Below are 23538 nucleotides of genomic sequence, written 5' to 3' on the forward strand. Positions count from 1 at the left end.
ATTACGAAGATGCTGACCTCCAACTGGTTCCACCAGTGTTTCATCCCGCAAGTCCATGAATATCTCTTAGAGAAGGGCTTGCCATTCAAGATCCTTCTCCTTATGGATAACGCTGGTGGACACGCAACTGACCTGTCGCGTGAGGGCGTTCAGGTTGAGTTCCTGCCACCCAACACCACGTCATTGATTCAACCAATGGACCAGGGGGTTATCAGGGCGTTCAAGGCCCTCTACACGAAGAATACCTTGGCGGACCTCGTTGCGTGTGTGGATGCTGCCCAAGATGACGAGGATGAAGACTTCAACTTGAAGGCGTACTGGCGGCAGTACACCATAGCCACGTGCCTGCAGAATATTCAAAAGGCACTTCAAGAGATGAAACCTGCAACTGTAAATGCGAGCTGGAAGAAGCTGTGGCCCGATATTGTTTACGACGACAAGGGATTTACTCCGTCGGAAATCCAACACTCTGCAATACGGAAATCTGTGCAGTTGGCTGCCATAATTGGGGGTGACGGGTTTGGCGACATGACGACTGAAGACGTCGACGAGTTGTTGGACTGCCATTCCCAGCCCCTAACTGACGCAGATCTCGAAGACCTGACGAAATCGGCAAGTGAGGAAGAGAGTGAGGGTACCCAGGAAGAGACCCAAGAAAATGTAGAAGAAACGGGCTTAACATTAGAACGGCTCGCCAAGTTCTGCAACCATATGAAGGAGGCGAAAGAAATGTTGCAAGAGTGGGACGAGGATATGGTTCGCGCGATGCAATTCTGCAACAAGGTCGATGACATCACGACTCCCTACAGGATGCTCTTGGATCGAAAAAAGAAGCAGCGGCAACAACTTCCGATCACAATGTTTTTTCAGCCTCGCAAAAAAGAGCCAGTTCCTCCTGCTAGTACGCCTTCGGAAGAAATTGAAGAAGTTGAAGAGGTGTCCCAGGAAAAGACACCTCCGTCTGAAGAGACGTAAAATACTATCATTGACTGCACAGTAGAACACATCATCAGCTTCATCATCATCATTTCTACTGTGCAGCAAATTCATCGCCATCGTCATTCAAGTTTTTCTGGAACTTCTTTCGTGGTGAGTACAGTAACAATCTTTATTTTTTACTTTAACCTGTTTTATAGTTTAGTACTGTACGTACTGTATGCATTAAGTTAAAGGGAAGGTTTTAAAAGTCTACATGTTGTAACCTATCATATTTTTTTTGTTTAAAATTTACATTTACGTACGTACAGTAAAACAATCTCTCTCTCTCTCTCTCTCTCTCTCTCTCTCTCTCTCTCTCTCTCTCTCTCTCTCTCTCTCTCTCTCTCTCTCTCTCTCTCTCTCTCAAATTGTTTTCCTGCTTTGCTACGTACAAGTACTGTATAATTTATATTTGTAAGGTAACATATTTTGTAAATGCTTTGTACTGTAAATACTGTATGTACTGTATCATTATTTATCACTATCATCATGCGTGTTAAATGCCTTGTTTGTTCTGAGCGTGGTTGTTTACTGAGCGTACACGCCGTCGTTTCAGGCGGCGTCATAAAGAAAAAGATTTCATTTGGAAGTCCTAAGAAAAATACGTAAACTAAAACATTGGTAATAAAAAAATCAACATACAGTACTGTATAATCAATATAATCGATGCAAAAACTAACCATACGTACATATATGTGTACACTAAATGAGTTTGTTTCTTCATTATGATCAGAGATGAACGTAAACAAAACATTGGTTGCCATTTTTTATCGTGCTTTTTAGGTGTTTAGGAAACACATGATATAAAATCGCCTTTAATATTTGTGCCTGTTTTAGTTTAGGGTGCTGTAGTACATGCATTAAGTGTTCTGTACATTACAGGGTGTAAAGGGTGGTTTGTTAACAGTACTACGTACAAGGGAAGGTTTTAAAAGTCCGAATATACATGTTAAATAAATAGGTAAATATGCTGTCACTACTTCGCGGATTTTCACCTATCGCGCCCGCGTCTGGAACCTATCTACCGCGATAAACGAGGGTTCACTGTATATCTATATATATATCTATATATATATCTATATATCTATATATCTATATATATATCTATATATCTATATATATATATATATATATATATATATATATATATATATATCTATATATATATATCTATATATATATATCTATATATATATATCTATATATATATATCTCTATATATATATCTCTATATATATATCTCTATATATATATCTCTATATATATATCTCTATATATATATCTCTATATATATATATCTCTATATATATATATATATATATATATATATATATATATATATATATATATATATATATATATATCTCTATATATATATATATATATATATATATATATATATATATATATATATATATATATATCTCTATATATATATATATATATATATATATATCTATATATATATCTATATATATATATCTCTATATATATATATCTATATATATATATCTCTATATATATATATATCTATATATATATATATATATATCTATTTTGTGAAGTAAAGAACTTGCTATATGATTTATATATCTAAATCATAATATATCATCTATTCTATCTCTATCTATGTATAACTTGTTCATTTATATAACTGATAATTTATCTTTCGTATTTGTAAATGTTTTTCTTATATATTTATTATTATTATTTTATTATTATTATTACTATATTGATTAGTAATATAATTGTATATTGTGTATTTTTTAAAATTTTTTTTTATCTTTTTACCTTTATTAGTTACTAATTCCATTTCCCTTCTTCTAGATATGGTATCAAGATTGTATTGGCGTGTGATGCCGATACGCATTACATGTGTAATGCGATTGCGTACTTGGGGAAGGACACTGTCCAGATACCTAGAGGATCGACGCTTGGAGAAGTTTTTAAGTCTGATCTTGTCTCACCTTTTCAGAGAAGTGGCCGCACAGTGACGACGGATAACTTTTTCACGACGCTACCGCTTGCTTTGTCACTCTTGGATAAGGACATGTATTTGTGTGGCACCATTCGCCAAAAGCCTTATATTCCTAAGGAACTTACGGAGAAGGTGCTTCCCCCAAAGGAGTCAGTGGCAGTGTTCAATTACGAACACAATCTAACTCTACAGTGTCAGCAAATTAGTAGGACTAAGAAGGTGATGCTGTTGAGTTCCCTGCATCATGATCCGTCTGAAGTCGAAAAAAGGAAGACCGACATTCAGATGTTTTATAATGCGACCAAGGGAGGTGTAGACACATTCGACCAGATGTGTTCTACATCTAGTTGTATTCGTAAGTCACGATGCTGGCCTCTGACACTCTTTTATGGGATATTGAATATAATAATGGTCAATTCTTATATTCTCTATACGTCCATGCCTTTCACCAAGCCAGTGCCAAAGCGAACGTTCCTCAGAGATATCGCCTACGAGTTGTGTGCTCCCCAGGCAATACATCGGTATCTAACGTCACACAGTTTGTCGAAAGGACTCCGTCAAATCATGGTGGATACTTTCAAGATACCTGAGCAGGTCCCACCAAGACGTCGAATTCCCGTTGGCCACAGAAAACTCCCTAAAAGGATTCGCTGTCACAGCTGCCCGCCTAGGGACGACCGCAAGACAAACACTGCCTGTCTCCTGTGCAAGAGTCCTGTTTGTCTGGACCACCAGTGTCTCCTCTGTCCAAACTGTAGCATCTGTCCAAACTGTAACGCAGCGTTATTTGTAAGTTATAACATGAAAATTTTGTTTACTTCTTTTTTGATTGAATATCATCAAATTTTATTACCGAAAATATTATTATTGATTTACAATTTTCTTTTTTTTCGATTTTATTTCCCTTCAAATTTTTTTTTTGGGGTCAGCATTCTAATTTTATATTCGTAAAATAATCGACATTCATCCAGCAACCCACCATACAATTTTTATGTATATCCAAGAATAATTAGATTAGTAAATAACACCCTCATCAAATTTTATTACCGAAAATATTATTATTGATTTACAATTTTCTTTTTTTTTTTATTTTATTTCCCTTCAAAATTTTTTTTTTGGGTCAGCATTCTAATTTTATATTCGTAAAATAATCGACATTCATCCAGCAACCCACCATACAATTTTTATGTATATCCAAGAATAATTAGATTAGTAAATAACACCTTGAAATTGACATACCGTTCCTACATTTCAGGAGGCAGAACAGGGAGTCTGAGTCAGTGTGGTTGGCGGCCATTTTGTGGACATATCCGAAGCGTAAGTTGCCATATCTATATATATTCTTGTTCCCTATAAAATTTGTGATATTTTGGTATATTTTTACCTGCATAAAATCATATTATATATTATATATAGGTATTTTTTTACGAAATTTCTAAGTACTCAAAAAATGACCTTTAGATATGGCCCCTGATATAAATGTAATTTACAAAATAATGAAGATTTTTTTACATATTTCTATTCTAGGATAACATGTGTTTATTCCATAAAAAAATTAGCCAATTCGGATTTCATTTGGGTACCTAAAAAAATTCATGAAATTTGGACACATTTTTTTGGCCAAAAAAAGTTACCCTTTTTTTCTCATTTCAGATCTTCACCTCTATGGGTCCGATTTCATCCAAAATATAGCAAGATGTGTCCTAGACATTCAAGATTCAATCCCTAAAATTATTTTTGTAAATAGGAGAAAAATTATTTTTTTATGAATTTTTATGTAAGGTCTTTTTTTTTCTACTTATTTTTTTAAAATATTTATAATAAATAGTTTTTATGCAGATGAGTAGTTTTTATCTTTACAGTAGTTTTAAGCATTCATTGAAGTTTTTTTTGGCAAAAGAAAAAGAGGTTACTGCAAAAACTGATTTTTCAAGAATTTTTTTTGGCGTCGGGGTCGTTCGCGTCAGAGTATACCCTTAAAGGGGTGTCCGAGGAGCGTACCTATCCAGGGTTAATGCAATGTGGCAACCACCCTTTTCACTCCCACATCAGTGAAACTACGTCATTGTTTTTTTTTTTTTTTTTTTTTGATCCAGCTTATCTAAAATTTTCTTGTATCCCTGGTTTATCCAGCAAAAAAGTTAAATTCCAGAGAGAAGAGTGTACTTCTACTCTAATGGTTGACCCATTATTGTGTGTGTTGACAGCAGGGCTTTTTAAGAATTGAATCAAGGCAGAGGGTTCATTTGTTTCTGCTGCCAATTTGATGTCCATGAATTTCCACTACCATGACATTTTTCCAAATGGTAGGTGAAGGTTGACCAGGGATTGTTTGCACCAGTGTACTTGTTAGTTCAAGATTAGGAAAGCCTAAGGATTAAGGTCCATTCTCTAGGATGGTGTTTTATTATTATTATTATTATTATCATTATTTATTATTAATTATTATTATTTATTATTAATTATTTATTATTATTATTCTTATTGATTATTATTATTTATTATTATTATTTATTATTATATTATTTTATTATTATTAGCTATTAGTAGTATTAGTTATTATTAGTTATAATTTTTTATTATTTGTTATTATCTATTATTACAACCCTAGTTTGAAAAGCTAGATGCTATAAGCCTAAGGGCTCCAACAGGGAAAATAGCCCAATGAGGAAGTGAAGTGAGGAAATAACTACAAGAAAGTAACTAACAATTAAAATAAAATATTTTAAGAAAAACATTTGAGATAAATCTTTAGTATATAAGCTATTAAAACTTCAAAACAATAGGAAGAGAAATAAGGTTGAATAGTGCCCTAGTGTACCCTCAAGCAAGAGAACTCTACCCAAAGACAGTAGAAAACCAGGGTACAGAGGCTATGACACTGCCCAAGACTAGAGAACTATGGTTAGATTTTGGAGTGTCCTTCTAAAAGAGCTGCCTACTATATCTAAAGTCTCTCTCTACCCTTACCAAGAAGTAGCCGCTGACCAATTACAGTGCAGTAATTAACCCCTTGAGAGAAGAGGAGTTGGTTTGTAATCTGTGTGGACAGGTGTATGAGGACAGAAGAGAATATGTAAAGAATAGGCCAGAGTATTAGGTGTATGTGTAGGCAAGGGAAAAATAAGCCATAACAAGAGTGATCCTATGTACTACTGTCTGATCAGTCAAAGGGCCCAATGAGACACTAGCAGTAGACTGTAAGACAGGTTTTTGTGTGATGGGAAAAAATCCATACGAACAGCCTGGATAGAATTGAGAAAGAATGTTGGACTTGACCTGTGACCAGCATATCTTGAGTAATCAAAGTAAGGTTTTATGCTCAATTCACTAATGTCAGACGTGGGCAATAACAAAGATGATCATGGCGTGGAGAAAATGAAAAAGTTTCATTGTATAAGGCCTTAAGAGCCAAAGATGGCAGCAAGGTATTACATTAGTAGTTACCAAGACTGGGAAATGGAGGTAGATTGGATCTCTCGTGAGAAGTCTTAACTATAGCGGCTAATCTTTTGCAATAAATAATAGCAAATGGTGGATGTTTCATACAAGGTTTGGAGGAAATTTAATCGTGTTCAGCCTTACTTGAGACTCGGTGTAATGGTTTTGAAATTAGTATTAATTCCAGGAGATATTCAGAAAATTGGAAAAACAATTGGAGAATGTAATGCTAATTACTTTATTTTTGTTTTGTCATGTACAAAGAAAAATTTGGAAGATCATGGTAGCTACTGTAATGACAAATAGTTTTGTTTTTCAGGTAATGCCATACATTGTCAGAGTGAATTGAGAAACAGCCCAAGAATTTGAATGCTTAAACACCTTTAAATTTAACCAAATTGTATCTACGGGGGTTGGAAACCAAAATGGTAATCCAGCTGAGGGACAATTGAATGTTTTAAGCGAAAGAAAAGTCGGTTGACACCATTTGGATAAATGCCTTCATGTTCAAGGTAAGGTTTCATCTTTATCATTACTGTATTCTGACCTAGATTAAGGTTGATACCCTCATGGCAAAAAATATTTTTACAACTGGGTACGTAATAAAAAAATTTGTAGCTGCTAATATCATCGATGACTAATCACACAAAATTAAACATGGTAGGTACTTTCATAACCCAGTATTTGTTCCGTAACCGAAATACAAACCACGCTATTTACATTTGGTTTACCTTTCGGCGTAGCTGAAATGACGAGCCAATAGTTTTCAACGAGGGTAGTTAGCGGGGATAGGGGAAGGGGTAGCTTGCTACCCCTCCCCCCCACACACCGGTGATTTGCTTCTTCACTTTTGGCTCCGGCGATGAACAGACGTGTGTGTCCATCGTCCTCGTTGACAGCCTTAATCTTTTTTTGCTTTTTCTTCCAGTTTGTGTGTGCATTTTGAAGTTGGCCTCGCCCTTTATTGTTCACCATGCGCAAGTGGCCTGGTATTGCCGATCGCCCTTGCGGTACCTTTGTCTGCGGGGGACACAGATCTTCACACCCTTTGCCCGCAGTGTCGAGGCCGACGGTGTGACAAAGAGAACACGTGTAGTGAGTGCAGGGAGTGATCTGCCTCCCAGTGGGAGAGGTTTGGCCGCCGGCGTAAGAAGTCCAAGAGAGACCCTTCTCCTTCCGGGGTTGCCTTGAAGGAGGAAGGCTCTCGGGGGACTCCTTTCGCCGCCCAAACCTCCTCCGAAGCTCCCCCTCGTTCGGCTCCTAAGGAGAGACCGCTGAGTGGGAGCGCAGGCCCTAGTTCTGTTTCCCAACCTTGGATTGGGGGAGAGGGCGTTGCCTCCCATAGCGGGGCGGTTCCTCCTCCTCCTCCGGGGGAAGGTTGTTGCTAATGACCCCTTGTCTAATGATGATCTTTTTCAGATTTGGGCTTCCTTGGGGCTTAAGAGCCTGCCCTCCAGGGAAGCCCTGATTGACCTTGTCCAGTTAGGGGCCGCTGTTAAGCAGTCGCCGGTGGTAGCAGAGGTAGATCCTCTGTCTATCGTCGACGTCGTGGTGGCAGAGGCTTCCGACGGGTCGGGTCAATCCTCTGCAGGTACTGTTGTGGATGATGGTGCTTTCGGCTCTCCTCCCCCTTCCGTACATACTTCAAAGGGGGAAGGGAGTCCCGCGGGCTCTTCTGCTGTCCAGCCTCCCCCTAAGGGGAGTGCTTTGATTGAGACTCCCCTTGGGAGGTCTGATGGTCCTGACGATCTTCCTCGTGGCCACCTTCGCCGTAAGGCTCACCGTCCGCTGCGCCGCAAGGGCCTCCCGTCTCCCTATAAGGGTGCTAAGAGGCGCCTTTTTGAATCTTCGCCTCCTTCCTCCGAGGGGGGACTCTCCTCGCCGTAAGCAGCCTGCAGCTCCAGCTTCCTTAGACCTCTCTGGGGATCGGTCTCCTATGCCTTCCAGACCTTCAGCTTCTGGTGCAGATGTCCAGCAACCTGATCTCGTCACCCGATGGGTAACGGTCCCTTCGGGGCAAAGGGATTCTTCCCTTGCGCGTCAGGGTTCCCGTGCGCGCCATTCTGCTCGTCAGCGCTCTCCTGATCGTCAGTGTTCTGTTCGCCAGCGCTCTCCTGATGATCGCCCCTCTTCTCGCCAGCGCTCTCCCGAGGACATCCTTCAGCCTGTTGTTCCTGTTGAGCGCCCAGTGCGCCAGCGTTCCCCTGTGCGCCCTTCTGCAGTGTTAGCGCACAGGCGCTCCCCTGCTTGTCAGCGCGCTCCTGATCGTCAGCTGACTCCTGTTCGTCAGCGTGCTTCTGATGATCATCGCCCCACTGCTCGTCAGCGCTCTCCTGAGGACTCCGAACATCCTGCTGTTCCTGTTGTGCGCCCTGCGCGCCATCGGTCTCCTGAGCGCTCTAGTTCTCCTGCCCGTCAGAGCGCACCTGCGCTTCCAGTTCCTGATACGCGCCCTGTGCGCCCACGTTCGCCCGCACGACCTAGAACTTCGGTTCAGGTCTTGGCCAAGGACTCTTCTCCTCGCCCTCGCGATCCTGCTCGTCAGCCTGTTCCAGCGCAACAACGCTCGCGGTCTCCAGCGCGTACTTCCAAAATGCCTGTACGCCCACACGCCTCATGTTCCTGAGCCCGTTCGTGAGCATTCGCCTCTGCGCCCCGCGCCGGCAGTTCCCTCACAGGATTCCACTCGTCGCCCTCCTGCTCGCCAGCGATCACAAACGCATCAACATTCGCCTGCTCGTCAGCGATCTCCTGCGCGTCAACGGTCCTCAGCGTGTCAGCGATCACCTGAACATCGGCGATCTCCAGACCGCCCGCGTGACCTATCGCCTGCGCGCAAGCGTTCTCCAACGCGCCGTCACCCAGAGGATCTGGAGGGACGTGGGTCACCTTCTGTCAGCTCGCCCTCGCGCGGTCGTTCGCCTACGCGGTCTACGTGCTATCGCTCGCCAACGCGCCACCATGCGCCAGCGCGCCATCTCTCGCCTACGCGCTAGCGTTCACCAGCGCGCCGCCGATCGCCTGCTCGCCATCGCTCTCCCACGCGCTACAGGTCTCCTGAACAACATTGTCAGCGGTCAACGGAGCGATCTCGTTTGCCCACGCGCTAACGCGCTCGATTGCCAGCTCGCGCACGCGCTCGTTCGCCTGTGCGCCCTCGCGCCCAATCGCCTGCGCGACCGCTCGCCTGCGCGCGATCCCCGTTCGCGTCTGGTTTCGCAGCCCGCGACAGCAGCAGGGACGTGTGTCGCCAGACCGCACTCAGGATCGCCTCCACCGAAGCGCAGGACTCTTGTGCAGGATAGGGAAGACACATCAGAGAGGTCAGTACAACTTTCTTTCCCCCTTCCTTTTCAGGCAGGTCCAGTGGTGTCCACTCCGAAGGATCGCCCGATCCCCTTCCCGCCAGCGGGAATTTCGGACTCTGTGTCCGTGTCTCGGCAGACTTGGTTTGGTCCTCTGATGCGGGCGTTAGTGAAGGCTATGAAGCCGGCACTCACCGATCAAGGACACAAGCCAACGGCTGCCTCGCCCCCGCTGAAGAGGAGAGGAGAGGAGTGGACTTCGTGGTGACTTCCCCCAGGGAGAACTTGGTTCCTAAGAGGTCTGTCCAGGAAGGCTCCATCCCCTTCGCAGGCGCTTTCTTCTTCTCCCGAGGACGAGGCTTTTCCGTCCTCGGGTGAATCCAGTGAGGTGATAGTCTCCCCCTCGGCATCAAGGGGGGAGTAGTCTCCTCATGGAGGAGAATAGTCTCGCGCGGAGGGCGCTTTCCGAACCTCTTTGTTGGGGTCGTGTATCCCGCCCAGGAGGGAACCCAAGGACTCCCAAGACAATCCCGAAGTAGTCTTCTAGGATTCGTCAGGAACCAGCTGCGCCCCGGGAGAACGTCCACGCATCTCCCCGGGAAGATTCCGGGGACGGGAGACTTAGCTGCCAGTCCGCAAGGAGGAGACCAGCAGGAGTCTGAGCATGCCTTCTGGCAGGTCCTGAGCCTGATGAGGCAACTCAACGGGTTCATGGACCCCGTGATCGCCCCCCGAGAAGGCAAGGACACTGTCCTGGACCAGGTGTTCGGTACTCAGAAGCCCCCTAAGACCAGTGCGGCTCTGCCCTGGTCTCGGGTTGAAGAGTGCCAGAGCCAGGGCCAATGCCCAACTCGCAACTCTTGCTTCCTCCAGTCGTTCCTCTGCCGGGAACAAACTCCTCCCACCTCCTCGTCTCCAGCAGAGGAGGTATTTTGAGATCTTGGGCGAGTCTAATCTCGCTCTTCCTCTCGCTCATTCCGTAGAAGAGCTTGCTAAGGGAGTTCCTCTCGAGAAGCTCTCCGCCCGGCAGGTGACGTTTTCGGCGTCGGAGATCCTGAGCCATGAGAAGATCGCGAAGTGTGCCTTGCAGGCCACTTCGTGGCGGGATATATGGCTAGGGTCTCTGGGCATCCTATTGTGCTCCGAGGACTTGTCTAAGGAGACCAATAGGAAGGCCCTGGAGACCTTCGTACTCTCGGGCACCCGCTCCATCTAGTTCCTGGCACACCAGGTTACCACCCTGTGGGCCAACTCGGTATTGAAGTGGCGTGATGCGGTGAGCGAGAAGTTCCACCTGAAGGTCCCCGCCGTGGATGTTTGTAGGCTCAGACATGCTTCCCTCCTTGGGGGTAATCTGTTGGAGCCCCAGGATATGGAACGAACGGCTGAGAGGTGGAGGAAGTCTAGCCAGGACTCCCTCCTCCATAGGGCCCTTACAGCTCGGCCTTAATAAGCCTCCAGCTCCGCAGCAACAGCAGCAGCAGCCTCGCAAGACACCAAAGCAGGCACCGGCAGCTAAGAAAGTGGTGTCTAAGCCCCAACCCTTTCCAGCCAAGGTCAAAAGGGGCGGTAAGTCCTCCAGGGGAGGCAAGACTCCTAGAGGGAGCGGCCGCGGCCGCAAACACTAAGAGTGGCAGTCCCCCCGCGTGTCCACTTGTGGGGGGATGCCTTTGACATTGCGTGCACAGGTGGCAGCAACACGGGGCCGATGCTTGGACGATTTCTGTGATCGGCCAAGGCTATCGCGTCCCGTTCATAACATCTCAACCTCCCCTGACAGCGAATCCAGTGTCGTTGAGCTCCTATGCCATGGGATCGGTAAAGGGGCTAGCCCTTCGGGCAGTAGTCGAGACCATGCTCAAGAAAGATGCTCTCCAGGAGGTCGTCAACAGCTCCCCAGGCTTCTTCAGTCGACTCTTTCTTGTAAAGAAGGCGTCTGGAGGCTGGAGACCTGTCATCAACCTCTCGGCTCTGAACGAGTTTGTCAAGCAAACTCGGTTCAGCATAGAGACAGCGGACACAGTCAGACTTGCGGTGAGACCTCTAGACTTCATGAGCACACTGGATCTAAAGGACGCGTACTTCCAGATCCCAATCCGTCAGTCTTCCAGGAAGTACTTGAGATTCAGCCTAGACGACAAGACCTACCAGTTCAAGGTGCTGTGTTTCGGTCTCTCCACAGCACCTCAGGTGGTCACCAGTGTTTTCACCCTGATTTCATCTTGGGCGCACAGGAACGGCATCCGTCTCCTTCGTTATCTGAACGACTGGCTGATCCTAGCAGACTCAGTTGACCCTTCTTCGACACCGAGACAGGCTTCAGAGTCTTTGCCAGGATCTGGGGATCGTGGTAAACCTCGAGAAGTCCTCTCTGCAGCCGTCCCAACGACTGGTTTATCTAGGCATGTTGTTAGACACCAATCTCCACAAAGCCTTTCCCTCTTAACGAGAGAATGCCTTGATGAAGTCATTGGGCTTCTGCACGGCATATCATTCCCGTGCTGAAGGCTTGTGACGGGCAAGAGGGCTCTCGAACTGGGGAATTTCTTTTCCTCAGTTTGACTCTAAATTTCTCTCATTCTTTTTCTATTACCTCTTATTGCTTATTCCTCCTTCATAATTATCAGCTGTCTCCAACCTTGCTGTCAAAACTCTTTTACCCATTTCACTGTCCAGGTTTTTTAGAGGGGACATTGTATCCATGATCGGTTTTTATTTCAAAATCAATTGTGGGAGCTGTGGTGGTCTTGCCAACTGCCCGAAAATGTTTGGACACCTAGGAGTGTCAGTATTCCCATACTGGCACGCGGAACTATCTCTTAGGAAATTTGCCCTTCGGATTCCAGGGGTTGGCGATTTTATAGAGATAGGACTCTCTGCATTCTGTCCGGTTTGCCTGCCACTATGATTAGAGTGGGGATGATTGTATTCTTGAAATGCTCTGTCCCATCAAGCGGGTTTGGCATACACTTGAGCCACTCTAATCATAGTGGTACCATCCCTTTGTGGTAGGGTAGGGAGTGGACATTTGGTAAGCAGCTTTCACAGGTGTTATTGGTGGAGAAATTAATTCCAGGAAAGGCTAACGGTGTCTTCTTTGGAATTTCAGACAGTCTTAATCTTTTCTCTCCCTTAAACTATATTTTTTCCATTGTTTTTTTTTTCCATTGTTATTATGACCCCTTCCCTCCCCCTGAAAAAATAATTAATGAGTAAACTTAATATTCCCCGTACCCCTGGATCAAATGGCGAACACCAGACACCGTTGACGACTTCTGCTTGTTTAAATAGGGAAAGCTCTGTTGACAACCTCGGCAATAAAAAGGATTCCTCCAACAATACTTCTTTGACCAGTGTTGTTAAAGACAATTTATCGGCACTGGTGGAAAATGATGCTTGTAATAACCGTAATACTTTACTCTCTGGTTCTGGCTCATTACCAGATCCAACAAAAAATCTGAAAATTCTCCACTTAAAAAACATACCAATTGGTTGTAGCTATGACATAATTCATGAAGCCTTCTGTAGATTTGGAGCAATCAAAGAAATTTTAATGGAGCTTAATGGTAGTAAAGGCTTTTGGGAAGCTTGGGTATCATTTTCAAGTTTTGAGATTGCTTTAGAAGCAAATAAAAATTTAGAGAGCATAAAAATTGACAATTGTTTGATTTCTGGGGCTTTATGTGATAAAGCACCAAGACACCTAGAGGTATATAAACCAGAAGAATGGATGGAAAAAGAAATAGAGCATAGACTTCCAGAAGTAAGAACCCCCAAGCCCCCAACATGGATAATTGCATCTGGAAAGATAGATAATTATAACTATTATAAGATTAGTAAATTTATACAAAAAAAAGTTGGTTTAATTAAAAGTAAGGATATTAGTAGATACGGTAAGCAATCTGTTTTGATTAATGCAAAATCAGATACTCAAGCTCACATGCTTTGTGGCATGAAGATTGCAGAAATTGATCCTATTAAGGATATTAAACCACATATGAGCTTCAGCTATGGTAAAGGAGTAGTTTTTGATAAAGATCTATATGAATTCTCAGAACCAGAAATTCTGGACATGTGCCCTGCTAATGTTTGGAAAGTAAGTAAGATCCCTCAAACAAGCATGGTAGTTTTAACATTTGAAACCCCTGTTATACCAGATCATATAATTATTGAGAATGAAAGAGTACGTGTTCGAGAATATAAACCTAGGCCTTTACAATGCTTTAATTGTTTCAAGTACGGTCACCCTTCCCGGTACTGCAATAATACGAAGATCTGTATTAACTGTTCTTTGTTAGAACATGGCCAATGCAACAGAGATACAACCTGTGCAAACTGTAAAGATAATCATAAACCAAATGATAAAAGATGTAGAGAATACAAGAATGAAGAAGCTGCAATCTTGAAAGCAAATGCTGAACATATAAGTGTAGGTTATGCAAAGCATTTACTCAATCGGCAACTTAATTTTGCTCGCGCGGTTAAGATGCCAACAAAAGATTATAATCCACTACCCCTTACTACCACAGGGGGACCAGTGGCAGCACCTGGCCCGTCAGGTGCATCTCCCTTAGTGGTAATAGCCCAGGCATCTGGGTCAAGTGCTCAGGCTATAAAAGCCAGAGCACAAACCTCCAAAGAGGTCAATATGGTGTCCAACACACCAAAAGTATTGTCACCGATAGGAGCATCTCCCCTAGAGGTAGTAGCCCAGCCTTCTGGGTTAAGTGCTCGAACTGTTGAAGTTCTAGCACAATCCTCCAAGGAAGCCAATGTGGCTTCCACCACCTTAAATGTATTGTCTCAGGCAGAATCTCTACCTGATTTGATGGAGATTGGAAAACAAGATCTTCCAAAGAGGAAAAGGTCCCCATCATCCTCACCTTCATCTAAGTCAGGTAAGTGCCCTACTGCTCATGATACTAAGGTTGACTCTTATAAAGATCCTAGAAAGAAAGAAAAGAAGAGTGGTGGCCTAGTAAAGCCTTCCATCTCCAGGCCTTACATGGCTTCATCTGAAAAGTCCCAAAAGACAAATGAGATTTACATCTCCAGGCCTTACATGGCTTCATCTGAAAAGTCCCAAAAGACAAATGAGACAAAGAAAAATAATAACAAAAGATAATGTCTATCATCCAGTGGAATTGCAGAGGTCTAAGTACTAGCATTGAGCAAATAAAAACTTTAACCAGGGACTCAGACACGAAGGTAATTTGCCTACAGGAAACCAAGATCAGTGACAAACTATTTAATCCTGGACTCAATTATCATTTTTGTAGATCCCCTCCTTTGCAAGCTGCAAGAGCTCAAGGTGGTACAGGTTTTATTATTCACAAATCTGTAAAATTTGAAACAATCCCACTCAATACACCACTACAGGCATGTGCAGTTAGAACTCATATCGGGAAAAAAATTACTTTTTGCTCGCTATATATTGAACCATCCTTAGAACTTTTCCTCTTAGATCATGCTGGTAATCCAAGAAGGCTTAGACTTTCTGACCTCCAAGACTTGATCAATCAGCTTCCTGCCCCTTTTATTTTAATGGGTGATTTTAATGCAAAGCATACTTTATGGGGTGGAAATGTGTGCGATAGATGGGGTAATCTTGTTGAAGAATTAATCGACGACAATGATGTAATACTAATGAATGATGGTTCTCCAACTAGGTATGATGTATTCCACAACTCTACATCAGTCATTGATTTGTCAATCTGTTCCTCATCCATTCGATTGGACTACCTTTGGTCAGTAAATGAACACCTACATGGCAGTGACCATTGGCCAATAATGTTAAATTATGTCCATAATCTTCCTTCTCAGTGTCCACCAAAATGGAAGATAGATGAGGCAGACTGGGCAGCTTATGAAAACTGTTCACACACTGATAAAGAATATGATGAATTTACATCTCCAGTGCATGCCTATCAACATCTTGAAAATATTATTGATGATAATGCTAGCAAGTTTATACCTAAAACATGCGGTTTACCTCATCGCTCTGTAGTTCCTTGGTGGAGTAAAGAATGTGCCAACGCAAGAAAAGTGACCCGAACTTGCTTCAGAAGATACTTGAGGACAAACTATTTAGCAGATAGAATAGCATATCTCAGAGCCTGTGCCAAACAAAAAAGAATTTTTAAAAAAGCAAAGAGAGCATCTTGGAAGAAATATATATCTAATATTAATACCAAAACTCCTTCAAAGGAAATATGGGACAAGATTAGAAAACTTCAAGGTAAATTCGTCCCTAAGCCTCTACCAATATTAAGGGAAAATAATAGATATATATCTGACCCCAAAGATGTAGCAGAGGTTCTTGCTAAGCACTTTGCTCATGTATCAAGTGCTGACAACTATTCCCCAGCATTTCAACAAATTAGAGCATCAACATCTGTTGTTCCTCCTGCTTCTTCAAATACTGAAGCTTTTAACCTGCCTTTTAGTATGGAGGAGATGCAAAATGCTATCTCCAGCTCTTCTTTAACTGCCCCAGGTGAGGATGGCATCCGGTATGAAATGATATCACATCTTCCAGTGGATACCAAGGAATTTTTATTAGAAACCTTTAATGGTCTATGGGCTTCCCATACATCTCCTGATTCCTGGCATACTTCAATTGTAATTCCAGGCCACAAGTCTGGTAAAGACCCAGAACTGCCATCTAGTTATAGGCCCATATCCTTGACCAGTTGCATATGCAAACTATTTGAGAGAATGATCAACAACAGACTTGTGTGGTATCTAGAATCAAAAAATCTTTTATCTAACAGACAGTTTGGTTTTAGGAAGAACCGAAGTACTCTAGACCCTTTGCTGATGTTATCAAGGGAAATTTCAAATGCTTTTTCTAACCAAAACCAGGTGGTGGGTGTCTTTTTTGACCTCGAAAAGGCATATGACACCACATGGAGGGGTGGTATTTTAAAGCAATTGGCCTCGTGGGGTATAGGAGGACATATGTTCTCTTTTATTGAAGAATTTTTATCAAACTGCTCCATTAAAGTGAGAGTAGGGTCAGAACTATCTTCATCCTACATGCAAGAAGGTGTCCCCCAAGGCAGCGTATTGAGTGTGACCTTGTTTGCTGTTGCAATTAATAGTCTCATTAGTCACATACCTCCTGGCATACAAGGATCACTATTTGTCGATGACTTTGCAATTTATTGTAGTGGATCATCTGCACTACAAGCATGCCAAAATCTTCAAATTGCAATAAATGCTGCTTCCAATGACAAATTCTCGCGGATTCATGTTTTCTCCTCAGAAGACCAAAGCCATTCGCTTTACTCGTACTCGTAAAAGGGAAGAGATCCCCACCCTTTTCTTAAATGATTGTATTTTGCCATATGAGGATAGTGTCAAGTTTCTTGGAGTCATTTTCGACAAGAAAATGACATTTGGTCCCCATATAAATGACCTATCTATCAGGGTTAAGAAGTCACTGAACATTCTGAAAGTGATATCGCATTTTGATTGGGGTGCTGATAGAACAACTTTGCTTAGAATTTATACATCTTTGTGTCTGAGCAAGTTAGACTATGCATGCCAAATATATGGGTCAGCTACAAAGACTTTACTTGGAAAACTTGATATTGTTCACAATGCTGGACTTCGCATCTGCACAGGTGCTTACAGAACATCTCCCATTGACAGTCTCTATGTTGATTCTGGCATACCTCCCCTTTCCATTCGCAGAGAGGAGTTGAGTTTGAGGTTTTTAGCTAGGTCCCTTGCTGTGAGAAACAATCCTAACTGTAAATATGTTAGGGCGCCTTTAGATCGGGCTCCTAACAGATCTAGAGTGCCCAAGCCTTTGGAAGTACAGCTGAAAAATGATGCTAGAGATGTAGGCTTGTTAACAGCACAGATAGCAGAGGTAGGATATCCCAAGTCTCCTCCTTGGTGTAATCCACCTGTTAAAGTATGTTTTACGGCAGGAGGGAAAAATACCTTACCTAGTAGGGTTATGAAAAGTGAGTTTTTAAATCATGCTGCTCAACATCATGGGAAACATGTTTTTACAGATGGCTCCAAATCGGCTGCAGGAGTTGGAAGTGCAGCTGTGGTGGAGGATATTGTTATTAGAAGGAAACTCCCATACTCTTGTTCAATTTTTACTGCTGAGCTGTACGCAATAATTCTCGCAGTCCAACATATTTTTAAAAATGGCAACCAAAATAGTTTTTATACAATTTTTACGGATTCCAATAGTGTTTTACTCTCATTAAAACAAATTATGCCAGGCCATCATCTAGTACAAGAGGTGCAGGACTGGTTAGTACTTCTGCAATCTAGGAAGAGTATCAGTGTTCACTTCTGTTGGGTCCCTGCCCATGTTGGGGTGGATGGGAATGAACAAGTAGATAATGCAGTAAAGGAAGCTTCAGGGCTAAGTAATCCATCCCCCTTGAGTATTCCTTACAAAGATCTTAAAAGTGAGATTCATCTTTACTGTAAAAATAAGTGGCAAGCTCGATGGTCTGAACTGACCACCAATACAAAATTGAAACAAATCCACCCATTGGTGGATAAATGGTCATCTTGTAATTCTACAAGTAGAAGGGATACCATTATTTTAACTAGGCTGCGTATTGGCCATACACATGCAACGCACAATTATTTAATGAAGAGTGGGGAAGGGAGACAGGCCCCTCTTTGTAATACCTGTCAAGTGACAATGGATGTTAAACATATTTTAGTCGATTGTCCTGTTTTTAATCTCCAGAGGAGGACCCATTTACTCCAGGACAAACCGTTAAGAGATATACTGGGGGAAAACTGTAATACCCTGAACTTGAGAAAATTTATACAAAGTATTGGGTTATATTACGAGCTATAATTGATTTTATTAATTTATTTATTTATTTTACCCTTTTAATCCCTATTTATTTCACATCTAGATTTTATTGTATGAAAGTGTTACGATTTGTATTAAAGGTTAAAATGATACTAAATGGTGTGAGTGTACAGATATGATTGAATGATTTTCGTTATATAGCGCTGAATGGCCTTTGATGCCCCAGTGCTTGGCTTAATGCCTAAATCCCATATTCAATTCAATTCAATTCCACAAAGCCTTTCCGTCAGACGACAGAATAGTAAGGCTGAGGAGGGTGGCGGAACCCTTCCTCAGGCGAGAAGAGCTTCCCGCCCAATGGTGGTTGCGTCTCTTAGGTCACCTGTCCTCCCTGGCTCGTCTGGTTCCAAACGGCCGCCTCAGGATGAGATCCCTGCAGTGGCGGCTCAAGTCCCGGTGGAATCAAGGATCCGATTCCCCGGACGTACAGGTCCCGATAGGATCTTTGGAACGGACGGACCTGCGGTGGTGGCTGATCGACGAGAACCTGCGAAAGGGAGTGGATCTTCTCGTCCTTCCCCCGAAATTGACACTGTTTTCGTACGCGTCAAAAGAAGGGTGGGGGGCGCACGTTCTGAACCAGAGGACCTCAGGCCTTTGGTCAGAATCAGAAAAGTACCTGCACATCAACCTGCAAGAGTTGAAGGCCATTTTTCTGGCTCTTCAACAGTTCCAACGGACCCTGGCTGGTCACTCCGTGGTGGTGATGAGCGACAACACCACGGTAGTGGCTTATATCAACAAGCAGGGAGGTACTTTTTCGCAGCAGCTATCCCATCTTCGGCTTCACGCCTGGAGACAGTCCAGCGTCTCCTCACGGAGAGAGGCTTTTCGCAACAGGTTGCCGTGAGAATGTCTCGGCACCTGCGAAAGTCCTCTGAGGGAGTCTACCAGGCAAAGTGGAGTGTCTTTTGTGGTTGGTGTCGTGGGAGGGGTATCTCTCCACTCAATGCCACTATTCCAGCAATAGCGGAGTTCCTCGTATATCTGCGGGAGGAAATGCGCCTTTCTGTCTCGGCAGTGAAAGGCTATCGCTCAGCCTTAAGCTTGGCTTTCAGGCTGAAAGATGTGGACATTTCTTCCTCGCTGGAACACACACTACTCATACGTAGCTATGAGCTTACCTGCCCCCAGTCGGAAGTGAGACCACCTCCTTGGAACGTGGTGCGGGTTCTCAGGGCTCTTAAGAGACCTCCCTTCGAACCATTACGGCTTTCCTGCTTGCTTTGGCTTCGGCCAAGCGAGTTAGTGAACTTCATGGTCTCTCGTACGACATCGCCCATTCAAGGGGATGGGGGGAGGTAACGTTCAGGTTCGTCCCTGAGTTTGTTGCCAAGACTCAGAATCCTGGAGTGCCGGATCCATGGTTCGGCTCTTTCAGGATCGCGAGTCTCCGTTCTGTAACAAGCGACCCAGACCAGCTGCTACTATGTCCAGTGAGGTGTCTTGAGGTATTACTTGAAGAGAAAAGCTGCAGTTCGTCCCCAAGTGCGGGCATTGTTTGTAAGTACAGGCAGGACGAAGAGGAGGGTCACCAAGAATAACATCTCGGCTTGGATTCGAAGGGTTATCTACCACGCCTTGAATCCAGACCCTCCTCAGTCACGTCGCCCTCGGGCACATGACGTCAGGGGCGTTGCTACGTCCCTGGCCTTCAAGAGAAACTTCTCTGTGACGCAGGTGCTTCAAGCTGGGGTCTGGAAGCGTCAGACTACCTTCACAGCACACTACCTGCAGGACGTGACCCACAGGAGCCTCGATACGTTTTCTATCGGCCCTGTGGTGGCTGCGCTGCACAACAGCTGGTCTAACCTCAGGCTCCTTTTGGACAAGTAGCAGTAGGTTGAGGGCGTTGTTGCCTGGTTTTAGTCTGCGTGAATGAAAGAGTATGTCTGACCCTTACTTCTTTCTCCATTCTCCCCTCTCTTGGGGAAGCAGCATCCTGGTCTTCGCATAGCTGACCTCGACCTCTGCTGGTAACCCATGCTTCCTTGTGCTCCTAGTATCAAGTTTAATACTGTCGCGTCCCCCATACCCTGACGAGGTGGTATTGGGAACGTCCTATCCTAGATTCCTATCTAAAGGTCTCAAGGTCAACTTCATAGGACGAGTCACGCTTTCCTCCACACACAACTTATGTAGGCCACTCGTTCCTAGCGAAGCAAGGAACTTGTGAGGTGCAGGGGCTCCTTTTCTCAAGTGCTACACACTGGGAGGCGGAGCCCCCTGGCAAAGCCAAAGTCAGTAAGGCTGGGGACTTTCCACCCTTCCTAAGGGCTAAGTCACCCAATGTAAATAGCGTGGTTTGTATTTCGGTTACCGAACAAATGACAAATTCGGAGATAATTTGTATTTTTCCTGACCATACAAACCTTAGCTATTTACACATATTTGCCCGCCAGCCCTGGCCCCCAAGTCAAGTCCTACCTCTAAGTGAAGTGAAGCAAATCACCGGTGTGGGGGGGGAGGGGTAGCAAGCTACCCCTTCCCCTACCCCCGCTAACTAGCGCGGGGGTAGTTAACCCTCGTTGAAAACTATTGGCTCATCATTTCAGCTACGCCGAAAGGTAAACGCAATGTAAATAGCTAAGGTTTGTATGGTTAGGAAAAATACAAATTATCTCCGAATTTGTCATGTTCATTCTGTAATCCATATGCTGAAGCCTTGATGAGGATATGTAATTAGGAATTAGCAGCTGGGCTCTGATGAACAGGGAGAACTGCTTTCCCACTGGACTTTGGTGCCCAGTTATTGATCCAACTAAATTAGTCAGCACTTTCTCTTTTCCCTTTATTTCTTTTATTCGCCCATCTCTTCCTCTTGGGCATGAATAGTTGAAGACTTTGGCTTGTTTGATTATAGTTTGGCTGCTGCTTTGCTTTTGGTGCAGTGTGAGATGGATGGTATGGCATTTCAACCAGTACAAATTTAGATGCCATCACCCTCTGGCGGGTACAGACTAGGTCTGTAAGAGTCTGGCTCCAGTGATCCGGTTTTAAGTCGCCCATATTCGCCGGTAATGGGTGATGCCAGGGATTGGAGTCGTCGGTGGGAGCGGCTAACTACCCCCACTGACCAGTGTATGTCTATCTAGAGAGAGGTAGCCTCTCTAATAGAGGACTGGTCCTCGCTGAAGCCTCTTCTCGTGTTGGGCTACATGGGATGGGAGGACTGTGACATCCTCCGATAAGAGGTAGATAACTCTGCTTGCTTCATTTTTAAAAACTAGTCCCTCTGTTGATGACCTGCAAACTCCGAAGGACTATTTTACGGTTGCTCATAAACAAAGTAATTTGGGCGACTTGGAGAATTTGCATATCCTTCAAGTCGCTCAAATTCCCATAGAAACTAATTAGGCTATGGTGTGCTGTATAAATCCTTTCAATTTTATGGTAATATCAAAGAAATTTGAATGAGGCTTGAAAATTAAAAATAGGATTCATGGATTTTGAATGAGGCTTGAAAATTATAAATGGGATTCATGGATATCATTTGATGATAAAAATGAAGCAGCATTCAATGCAATCAGTGATATTATGAATATTAAAATCAATGATTTGATCATCAAGGGTGCCCTTTGCGATGGGATACTTAAGAATCTAGATATATCCAAACCTGCAGATTGGATTTATAAAGAGATAGAGGTGGTTGTACCCTTCTAGAGAAAGCCAAAATCACCAAAGTGGCTTATTGCTCAGTCAAAAAGGAGTCGGGAAATTGTTTCAAGATAAGTAAATTTCTTCAAAAGAAAATGGGTACCATTGCACTGGGAGATATGTTATACTATGCAATTTCAAGACACAGAATGACGACAAAGTTGGATGTGAAACCCTATCTAAACTTTAGTTATGGAAGGGGAGTAGTTTTCAATAGACTTTTATGAGTTTACAGAAGAGAAAATACTGGCTATGTGTCCTTTGGAAAGTGCATAAAGTCACTGGAACATCCATGATTATCCTGACTTCCCAGAATGCTGATGTGCCTCCCCACATTTACAAAGAAAATGAATGGATTAAAGTTCGTAATTTGCTGTTAGGCAGAAACTACTGCAATGTTTTAGTTGCTTTAGATATGGGCATTCTTCTAAAGTTTGCAAGAAAGAAAAAATGTATAGTACTTGCTCCAATGTTTACCATGGGGAATGTATACTAGAGGCCAAGTGTATAAACTGCAATTTGAATAAAGAATATATTTATAGGAGCTGCCAGCAATATGTTAAGAGGCTGCCCTCAATAAATCCAGTATTGAACATAAAAGTGTGGGGCATGCCAAGAGGCTATTGAGTAATTTAACAAGCTATGCAAAGGCATTGAAATCTCAAAGAAAAATGAGGCAAGAAACATCCAACCCACCTACCATTGGCAGTATTCCACAAAAAAGAAAATCTCCATCCTCTGAAAAAAAAAAAAAAAAAACCTGCATGATAGGGCAAGAATATCACCTACTAAGGCTTCGCCCACCTCTATTAAACTTTTGTCCCCCATAACAAGGGAATACAAACAACAGGGTTATTCAAACGACGACTAGTCCCTTGGTGATCTTCAGAACTAACTGCCTTGCACAGAGCCACAAAGTCTTAACTCCATTGCGCAGATGCCATACCACATCGAATTAAATTACATAAAAAGAAATGTTGAGCACATTTCTGTCGTTCAATGAGAGAAGCTAGGCACCAGTCATGGGTGTCTGTTGTTTCCTCCATTAACAGTAGAACAAACCATCTTTAGTGTGGAGGAAAGTAAACAAGAGCAGGCGAATTCAATCCCAACCTACCACCGAATGATCAGTTTGTGACTGGAGCAACTGAGGTTAGCGATGCATTGGCAGATAATTTCTTCAATGTATCCAAGTGTAAATGAAGAACGGAAAATTTGAAATTTTGCAACAGAAAAGGCGGAATCCTACAGTAATCCTTTTACCGAAAGGGAATTTGATTTTGCACTAGGTAATTGTAACTATACAGCCCCTGGTCCTG

General features: G+C 43.3%; 1 long non-coding RNA gene across 1 annotated transcript in view; it reads left to right on the forward strand.

Moving 5' to 3' along the window:
• LOC137625719 (uncharacterized) overlaps positions 1-23538 on the forward strand; it is a 137127-nt gene that overhangs the window by 28067 nt on the left and 85522 nt on the right. The window contains exon 3 of the long non-coding RNA XR_011040882.1: positions 6717-6909. This is a non-coding gene — a long non-coding RNA (uncharacterized lncRNA). The remainder of the gene's footprint in view (positions 1-6716; positions 6910-23538) is intronic.

This window comes from Palaemon carinicauda, chromosome 32, assembly GCF_036898095.1.
Source record: "Palaemon carinicauda isolate YSFRI2023 chromosome 32, ASM3689809v2, whole genome shotgun sequence".
Classification (NCBI taxonomy): Eukaryota; Metazoa; Arthropoda; class Malacostraca; order Decapoda; family Palaemonidae; genus Palaemon; species Palaemon carinicauda.